The sequence below is a fragment of the Nicotiana tabacum genome, chromosome 7, assembly GCF_000715075.1.
Source record: "Nicotiana tabacum cultivar K326 chromosome 7, ASM71507v2, whole genome shotgun sequence".
Classification (NCBI taxonomy): Eukaryota; Viridiplantae; Streptophyta; class Magnoliopsida; order Solanales; family Solanaceae; genus Nicotiana; species Nicotiana tabacum.
Window position 1 is genome coordinate 175,516,781 of NC_134086.1, and position 10,963 is coordinate 175,527,743.

Consider the following 10,963-nt stretch of genomic DNA (forward strand, 5'->3'; position numbering starts at 1 on the left):
ACATTTATACTTACTGGAACTTCCATATGTTATGCTGGAACTCCAACATATTATACGAGAGTTCCAGCATAGTTATCCTGCAACTCCCGTATAATATGCTGGAGTTCAAGTATACTTATGCTGCTGGAGTTCCATCAAGTATACCGGTCCAGCATAATATACTGGAGTTTGGAACACCGGTACTCCAGTCTCTAGTATATTATACTGGAGCCAACAAAGTATACCGATCCAACATAATATGCTGGAGTTCGTACACAGGTGCACCGAACTCCATTATATTATGCTGGACCGGTCTCTATTGCAGCAAAATAGTGGCTATGTTTTAGTGACTTGGTAAACGCTGGCTATTTTTAAATGACCAGTTTGAAAACTGGCTATACCGTGCTATTTTTATGCAAATCAGACATATAGGCCCATTTAGAAAATGTCATCGTCGCTTTGTGAGGAACTTGTTTAATTAATAAGATTTTAGTTGGAATTTTCTCCATTTGATTCTCCATTTCATTTGTCCTCTTTTTTTGGCCTTTTCTCATTTGGTTCTATTAGATTCTCCACTAAATCAAAAATGGTAAGGTTCTAAAGAGAGTAGGTTGAATATTTTCTATGTCAAATGCTATAGCACGTAGTGGGTATTAGACTTTTGAATATATTACACTAAATATATATTCGAGAATCAAGCTAATGTAATGAGATTGTTGTGATTCCTCTATCTTAACTAGATATCTTAGCTTGTTCGAGCCATGAAATTATAACGTAAATCTAAATTAGTCAGAGCAAGTGAACTCTGAACATACATAAATGGTTAAACAAAGAAAAAACAAATCCTAGTTCAAAACTTCAACTAACAAATATTTTCAACATCTAACGACGAACATCAGAAAAGATTGCTATTACACTGCTAAAGGATGTACATACGAGAAGATCACACTTCTTCACTTTTTTTTTTCTTTTTTTTTTTTGCTTTTTTAATTAGTCGTTTCAAATGCATGTAATTCCAACTGAATAGATACATTATATGCTATCATCTATAATCAAATCATGAGTACGAGTTGTCTGTCTCCTTGTTATGTAGTTAATATTATTAATTATATATATTTTTTCTATTTATTTCGTAATCTATGTTGTAAGAGTAATCCACAATAATAAATTTGATACATTTGTTATAAATTTATGTTAATCAAGTTCTTCTTACAGTATCGTCTTAAAATCAGTATTACTGCATCTTATGTCTTCTTTAAGCACAAAAGAATTAGAAGTCGGTGCTATTTTAGTCCTAAAGAATTTGACCTCACCATTGATATCCTAACCACCAGAGGCGGACCCACCTTATGTGTTGAAGGGTCACCGACCCCCGGTAGTCTCGACAAAAGTTGAGTATATATGTCTGCATATATATCGAGAACCCTTAAATGAAATTTTTTGTGCCACCGCATCACCTGCGTTGGTCGAGTGGTCCGCTCGAACGCTTATCGTTCCTAGCGGTACAGGGTTCAATACCAAACTGCAACAAAGTTCCTCACTTTTTTGTTTTTCTTTTTTCCTTTTTGAATTCAATAATAATATAGTTCTATGTAACTTGGTAGTTAACTTTATTTACTTTTTCTTTTATCTTTTATGAATTCAATATTAATTTAATAATAATAGTGAACTTAGTCCAGAACCTAAGGAACAATTATTTAGACTCAAGGGACCAAAATAGGTGCATAAAAAAATTAGGCACCATTTTATATTACATACGTTATACGTTAACGGGCACCACTTTATTTTTCTTTTACTAATCTCTCCCTCAAAAGCCCAAAACCCAACTTCTATCCGGTTTCCACGAATAGAAACAATGCAAACTCTTGTGCCTTTAACATTTACTTCGGCAAAATTGCCAGAATAAGTCGACTCGGGACATAGCCTATTTTAAAGATGGTGGTGCACCCGCTGCGCTTAAATCCTGGGTCCGCTCTCTGCTAACCACTCAAAGTGAAATTTGGTGTAGGTGCACAAACAACCATTCTTAGGGATGCTATTTAGAGATTAGTCAGTACTTATTTTGTCTGGAAATTTTGAACTAAAAATCTTAACTTGAAGACATTTTTTGTCCTGAAAATTGAACTGATAAACTAAAATTCAAGACACACTAACTAATTTTTAAATGACAACCCTTTAGAGGGGTTACCTGGTGTGGTTTCTACCAAATTTGGAAAACAAATAGAAGATCTGCATGAGTGGGAGAAGAACAGAGCCTAGATATGGAAGAATGATATTGTATACCCGCTCTCCAAATAATAGCCAAAAAATATATAGGTTTTGTATACACACATACATTTTGTATGTGATAATACCCCAACCATAAAAACAGGAGTGTTTGCATTTTTTGTGGTAGTTTAACGTAAAAATTGCGTGGGGTAGCCAATTTTTAAAGTGGTATTTACTTTTATTCAGCATTTTTAATGCTAAGCAAAAGTAGCCACTAGTCTATTAAAATTAATATAAAAAGATGGTAGTGTCCTTGCTCCTACTCCTCTAACTAAGTTCATGACTAAGTTCAGGACTTGTTGTCCTTAATTTATGAGCCTGTAAGTCTAAGTTAAGGACTACATGTCCTTAGTTTTTGAGCTTGTAACTCTAAGTTTAGGACTACATGTCCTTAATTTTTAAACTTGTAACTCTAAGTTGAGGACTACATGTCCTTATTTTTTGAACTTGGAACTCCAAGTTCAGGACTACCTGTCCTTAATTTCTGTGCTTGTAACTCTAAGTTCAGGACTACCTGTCCTTAATTTCTGTGCTTGTAACTCTAAGTTAAGGAATACATGTCCTTAATTTTTGAACTTCCAACTCTAACTTCAGGACCAAACATCCTTAATTTTTGTAGGTTTCAGCAGAGAACGTTGGTTTCAGCGAAATATAGTAGATAGGATATTTTCATCCGGGCGGGTAAAAATTTATTAAATCAGTGGCTAAAGACTAAAAATATTTTAAACAATGGTTTAAAAGTAAATACATGTATTATTATTACTGGCTAACTGTGCACTTCCCCCTAGTTTAACGGTAGATCAACATATCTCTAAGAAATTTTTACATTCCTATACACTATATGAAACTATATTACCCTCCATACTCAAGTTTTATTATAATTACATTTTATATACCCAATTACCATTTATGTACATTTTAAGGGAATTAATGATAATAATTAGTGTCTTAAAATTACTCTAAAATATCTTCCACTCCCCCACGTTTCTTTCTCCACATCCCCTCCCCCTCCCCATGTATCTTGCACTCACCCACGATTCTACCATTGACAACCATTAAAAAGCTTTGAAGCTTTGAATTCGAATTTGGATTTTCAAAAAACATTATTTGTTTAAATTGGATGTTGTTGCAAAGAATTGGGAATTCTTTCTACGTCTCTCTCTATCTCTCAATCCATAATTTCAGTAATGTAAAGCAAAGGAAAAGAGAGCAACAATTCCACCATTGACAGCCATTAAAAAGCTTTGAAGTATTAAATTCGAATTTGGGTTTTCAAAAATTATTATTTGTTTGGATTGGGTGTTGTTGCAAACAATTAGGAATATGGTTTGGAGTTTATATCTCAATTTTGAGGGATTTTGGTGAAGATTAGACTTGATTTTGGCTGAATTTCAGATTGAAACTCGAAGAAGAAGAAGATGTGATATACATTATATTTACGAAATTGTAGTAAAATTGTAGAAAAATTATATTTTGTTATCTATATATTTTTATTTTATTTATTTAACTATTGTATGAAAGTTGAACAACATTGTATAAAAATTATATTTAAGTTGTATGATATTGTAGTTGTATATAACTGAGTAGAAATAATATATGAAAATTATAGATAAGTTGTATAATATATAATTAGTTGTATGAAATTTATTTTTACTATGTATAAATCAGATAAAAAGTAGACAAAAGACATATTGTTTAAATTTTGTATAAAATTTATATTTAAGTTATATGTTATTGTAGTTGTATTTAACTGGGTAGAAATAATGTGTGAAAGTTGTAGATAAATTGTATAATATATAATTAGTTGTATGAAATTTATTTTTACTATATATAAATCATATATAAAAGACATATTGTTAAATTTTGTATTTAAGTTATATGTTATTGTAGTTGTATTTAACTGGATACCTTTAAAGACTTGCACAGAAATATTTTTTCTTTAGGAAAAACTTCTACTGTACAAATTGGCAGATTTAACTTTACGCGTGAATTGTCTGGAAATAGAGAACTATATGTTGGATCTCTTTATATTTTTGAACTGGAGAGTTGCTTCCTTAGACATTCGGAGCTCAAACAGAGAGCTAATTACTCGTTGAATATGAAATTAAAGAGAAACTGACTTTTTAATTATTACTGACTATAAAATAATGAAAATTTAACTATGCGACAAGCAAGCAAGATTACTCAAAGTCATGATATTGAGAGTTTGTAAACTCTTGATAATCGAACTATCCTCTAAAAGATGACTTCTTGATTTGCCTAGTATTAATCTGGTAATAATAATTTAGTTATAATTGACTTTGGTAGTGTTTAATTCAAATTAAGTTAATCAAATTTACCAACATTGTTAATCAGCTCTCTTCAACAGATCCCACAAGGGTTCTAGTCCTGGTATTGGGCACAGGTAATTAACTTCCTCAAAGTTACGTTACCCACATGTTCTGTAGAATGTTATCACTACTTCTTCTCAAAAGTCAGGAAATATAATATAATTATAATGCAAAAAGTACGTAGATTATTAACTGTGCAAGAAAGAATATGGAGAGAATAGGGGAGAGATGAGAGAAAAAAGGAAAAAGGTTTAACTATCCCTTGATTGGAGGCACAAATAATGGATTGAGAGCCTTTTAAGGTGGATTGTATATATTTTGTAAACAAAACTTGTTTATGCCGAGTAATTAACTAAACATGTATATCTAGGGTAATAAAGTTTACAATAGTGTATAGGAATTGGAAAAAAACCCTATCTCTAATGGAGTCAGCCCACCTTACTTGTCAGCAAGCCCAATCGCTGGGGCTAATAAGGACACGTAAAAATTGCACGGAGCGCCCTATTTGGTCGCCCGATTTAACCTATACCCATTGTTTAAAAAACTTTTAACTTATACTTACTTTTTAAATAACTTCTGTCCCCTTTCTTCTCCTCCTTGCTTTGCAATACTCTCGAATCATATACAGGAGAATCTCAGCTAAGCAGAAAATATATTGGATCCATTACAACTGGATATCCTTCTAAATGGAACAACATTGTCCGTTTCTCTATTAGAATAGTATAACATGAACTTAAACTCTTTGTTGATACTTGTTAAGTACGGAGGATTATTTAAAACAAGCATACTTGGACAACCAGTGGTGATATCAACTGACCCAGAAATCAATTACTATGTCTTCCAACAAGAAAATAATCTCTTCCAATGCTGGTACACAAAGAGTGCTTCTGCTCTCCTTGGAAAGAAAGGCTTGAATGTCCACGGCGGAGCTGAAGACAGTACTCATCAACACGAAGGATAATCAAAAGAGTTATTAGTATCTAGGTTAACTAAATAACTTCAGCTCTAGAGCTGAAGTTCGCCAGTTACAAAACAAAAACTTCAGCTCTAGAGCTGAAGTTCGCCAGTTACAAAACAAAAACTTCAGCTCTAGAGCCAAACTTCAGGCCCGACTACTAGAATGCTAAAGTTTTGCGTGATTGTCTTTGCTACTTCAGCCCCGTATGCTGAAGTTATACGAAAAAGCAGGTACACTTGCAATTTGTTTTGCAAAACGGACACAAGTTAAAATGTAACATAAAAAGCGGGTATAAATGCAAATGCCCCTAAGGAGACCATGACATATATAGGCCTATGGGGTAAATTCAAAAAATAGTCTTTTCCCGGACTTGTAATTGGGAATAGCCACACGTATAAAAGTTATTAGAAAATAGCTAATTTTTTTAATTCATGACAGTGTCCTAAAATTTTCACCTGTTTTTAAGATTGAAATCCATGACACTATCTTAATGTTTACGCGTTAAAAGTGGCTATGCTATTTTTTAAAGACCACTCTAAAAAGTGGCTAGCCCGTATGGCTATTTTCCAAAAATCCGACTGAAAAGTGACACCCAACATCTATGCCCAATTGCCCATCACACGAACCGCTAAGACAATACACCTAACTCAACATATAACTAAGTTGATCAAATACGCAGAGAGAATCGAAGATTTATGCGACAAATTCCAACTAATTTAACTTGAAACATAATTAATTGATTGTGACATATAAAATGATCAAAATTGCCTATCATTCAAAGTTTTTTGCCCATACCCTGATCCTCTGAGTCTATGGAGGATATAGCGTTTGATATGATACACACATTCAGCTCATTGACTTATCTTAAAGTTGGCTGCATATCTCCATGCCTCAGGACAGGTGCTTAATTAGTGTACAAAGAGGAAAACGGATGCTCACTTTACTCGTGTGGAACATCGATTAACGTTACGTCGTTATCACATATAATTGTATTTGTTTTCGGTCAGAGGCGGAGCCAGAATTTAAAATTTGTGGATTCGGTGTTGTAATCATTTTAAGTTACCGAGTTCTAAATGAGTAATTTGTATATATTCAATAAATTTTTTAAGACAAATATAGAATCTAAACAAAAATTATTAGGTTCGACCGAACCCGCATTTCACACTCTGGCTCCGCCCCTATTTTCTGTCCTCGTAAACTATTAATATCTCTGCAACAAGAGATAGTCCTGATTGGAACCTTGTATATGCATGTGTAATTGTATTAGAACTGATAGATCCTCGTTGACAACATGAATTCGTACGCAAGATACCGAATTGGATCCCTTTCATAGATGGGAATTGTCTAGCGTTTGATCATACATTCTCAAATTTATTTTAAAAAATTTGATCTGTGTGAAGTTTGGTTTGAAGATGAAAATTTGTTTGGACATAATTTTTCAAAATAAATTTCACAAAATGAAATATGACTTATACCCATTAGTTTTAAAAACTATCAAACATACCCAACAACTCTGAAGAAAATTAATACAGAACAAGCGAAACAAATCTGAAAAAAATTCATACAAAACAAGCGAAACAAATTTGAATAAAATTTATATAAACATTAGCAGATTTTAGCAAATTACCTTCAAATTTTATTGTTGTGGTAGATTGCCACAGATTGGCACAACAACTTTGGCGAATGTTTTCTTCTGTTTATAGAGAAGGGCAAAGCCGCATGAGTTTAATGAGGAAAAAATGGGTAGATATGAATTAGTTGGGTCATAATGACAAAAGGTGAGGTTTTTATAAAATACACAAGTTTGCGGCAATTTTTGAAATTATTTTAAAAACCAAACGGTAATATCTTGGGCCAAAAACAGCTCTTGAGCTGGTTTTGGGATTTAGAAATTTGCCAAAATATGAATAAAATCTATAAACAAATAGGTATTTGTCAAAATAAATTTTAAAAAAATTTGGCAAAATCTATGGCTAAACGGGGGCTAAGAGTCCGAGGCAACTGCTTTGGAAATACAATGACTGCTGTCCAGTTAGAAGTTAGAACCGACTTAGCACTCAAGGAGGTGGTTTAGCAGGTCAATAGAGTGGATAAAAATCTTATGTAGTTGAAATCCCGACAAATCGGGATGGACGTTCTTGTGACGACCCCAAGGGTCATCACCTGCTTTTAATTGAATTCTGTGTCTCCGAGGCCTTGAAAACCTAATTTATCATCACCTCGATTTGCGTGTGCAGTCCGGGCGCGTAGCCGGAAAGCTTAAATATAAAAATCGGTAAAAAATGCTAAGTTTTGATTATAAAATGAGTAAGTTTGACTTCGGTCAACAATTTGGGTAAACGGATTCGGACCCGTGATCCGACGGTCCTGGAGGGTCGTAGGAAAATATGGGACTTGGACGTATGCCCGGAATCGAATTCCGAGGTCCCAATCCCGAGAAATGAATTTTTAAGTGAAATTATTTTCTGAAATTGTTTAAGGAAATTTGATTAGAAAGCGATGGTATCGGGCCCATATTTTGATTCCGGTGCCCGGTACAGGTCTTATATATGGGTTAAGTCATTCCGCTAAAATTTGGTTAAAAACGGACGTTGTTTGACGTGATTCGGACTTGAATTGCTAAATTTGATACTTGATGAAGTTTGAGAAAAGTTCTTGATTTTGATGTTTGATTCATTGTTTTTGAGGTTATTTTGGCGATTGGATTGCACAGATAAGTTCGTATGATGTTGTTGAGTTAGTACCTATGTTTGGTTAGGAGCCCCGAGGTCTCGAATGTGTTTCGGGAGGTTTTGAACTTAAGAAAAATTGCAGAAAAAGTTGTTCAGGTGTTCTGGTATTTCCTTATTCGCGTTCGCAGGATGGAACTCGCAAACGCGATGTGTAATTTGTTGCTGAAGGAATTTCCTTCTACGCGAACGCGTAGCCCAGGTCGCGAACGCGAGGCAGTGGGGGGCTATACCTTCGCGAACGCGATCCTGGCCACGCGAACGCGAAGGCCAAATGGGCCTGGGCATGGGAAGGGGTAGTTACCTTACGCGAACGCGACCCGTTGGACGTGAACGCGAGGGCTCGAGAAGCTAAAGCTTCGCGAACGCGAGCACATTAACACTAACGCGAATGCTTAACCAGCCTGACCCATCGTGAATGCGAAGGGTCTGTCGCAATCGCGTAGAGTAAGATCGTGCAGTTAAATTTAAAATTTCAGAACAGTATCCTTACGGGATTTCATAAAATTTTCATAAAACTCTTCTTCTCCAAAGCTCTTAGATGACTTTTGAAGCAATTCTTCACCATAATCTCGTGGGTAAGTAATCTTTAACTTGTTTTCTTCATTTTTCATCAACACCCACTAGATTTCTAGGCCTAAAACATGTAATTAAGGGTAGAAATTAGAGATTTGGGTATAGTTAGGGCTTCTTGATTTATTGGGATTTAGACCTCGTTTTGGGGTCGGATTTGAAAACAAGTTATATATTCGGGCTCGTAGGTGAATGTGTAATCGGGTTTTGGTCCGAACCTCGCATTTTGACCAAGCAGGCCCGGGGTTGATTTTTTGATTTTTGGGAAGAATGATTGTAAAACTATAATAAGGCATTGGATTTGAATTGTTTAGCATTTATTGATGTTATTAAGCCTATTATGTATAGATTCGATTGGGTTGGAGCCGAATTTGAAAGGAAAAGCGGTGTTTGAGGCTTAAGTTGGCCGTGGAAGTCGAGGTAAGTGTTCGGTCTAACCTTAGCTTGAGAGATTAGGAGTTGACTCATATTTGCCACTTGTTTCTTGTTGAGTACGACGTAGAGGCATGGTGACGAGTATCTATACGTTGGTGTCGAGCATGACCATGAGTCTTAAATTGATACTTATTGTATTCTTGAATGATATTGTGGTTGCAATAGTGAGTAATTCGTGGTATTGAGCAAAAACTTAGTTTATTTTCGTGGAAGTTACTTATGAGTTAGATATGGTGATAATGGAAATGATAAGGAGTTGAGTTGAGATTGGTTATAGCTGATTCTCCCTTGCCGGGACGTATATACTTGTACTGTTGAGTTCCCTTGCCGAGATAGTATAATTTATGGTTAATCCCTTGTCGGGACTATTGTTATGATCACTATAAGCTGTATATTTGGAACGGGTTGCGCGCTGCAACATTTCTATTATTATATATATATATCTGGAACGGGTTGCACGCCGCAATAGATATTTTATTAAATCGGGTTGCACGCCGCAACAGATATTGTATTGGATCGGATTGCACGCCACAACAATTATTATATTGGATCGGGTTGCGCGCCGCAACAATTATTATATTGAATTGGATTGCACGCCGCAACAGTGTTAAATGATAAGGGATCGGGTTGCGCGCCGCAACAGTAGTGATATTGTATTATTGTAGATATTGTACAGTTCTTTCTTATATCTATTTGGTTCTACTAGGTTGATTTGTTTCCCCGAAGCATGTACCCCTTCCCTTTTAAACTGTCTATTACTTGTTTATTTTTCCGCCATATATTATATAACTGCACAGGTTTATCTGGAGTCTGGTTCTAGCCTCGTCACTACCTCACCGGGGTTAGGCCAGACACTTACCAGCACATGGGGTCGGTTGCGTTGATGTTACACTCTGCACTTATGTGCAGATATCAGAGCAGCGTTTGGTCAGAGCAGTAGCTCGGGAGCCAGCCTTCAGTCCACCGAGACACCGAGGTAGCCTTGCAGACGTCCGCAGGCCCGGCGTCTCCTCTATCCTATTTTGTACTTTGTTATCTCATGTGTTCGAGACAAATAATATTATCTTTCTTTCGAACTGTTGTATGTAGCACTCTTAGTAGTCCGTGGGTGTTGTGACACCAGGTTCCGGTTAGAAGTATGAGTTGGTTTCGAGATATTTTGGTTTTACATCTACTTAAGTCTTCCGCTAAATTTCATATTTCGCTGTTATTTACATGTTTATTTCTTGTTAATAAAATTGGTAAAGAGATTTAAAACAAAAGAGTTAATGATTTCTAAGTTCATGGCTTGCCTAGCTTCTACGAGTAGGCGCCATCACGACCCCCGAAGGTGGGGAATCCGGGTCGTGACAAATTGGTATCAGAGCTCTAGATTGCATAGGTCTCACAACTAACAGACAAGCTCAGTAGAGTCTGAAGGATCGATACGGAGACGTCTGTATTTATCCCCAGAGGCTACAGAGTTAGGAAAACTTCACATTTGTTCTTTCTTGTCGTGCGGTTTTGTTTCTCAAATGCTAATTAAATTTCTACTATGTTCTTTCGCAGATGGCAAGAACACGCGCTTCCTCATCTATCGCTCAGCAGCCCGAACCCCCAGCAGTAGCCCCTATGAGGGGCAGAGGGCGAGCCCCGAGCAGCAGCACCAGTGGCGGAGCCTCAGGTTATTGACGAGGAGGTTCCAGCCCCAA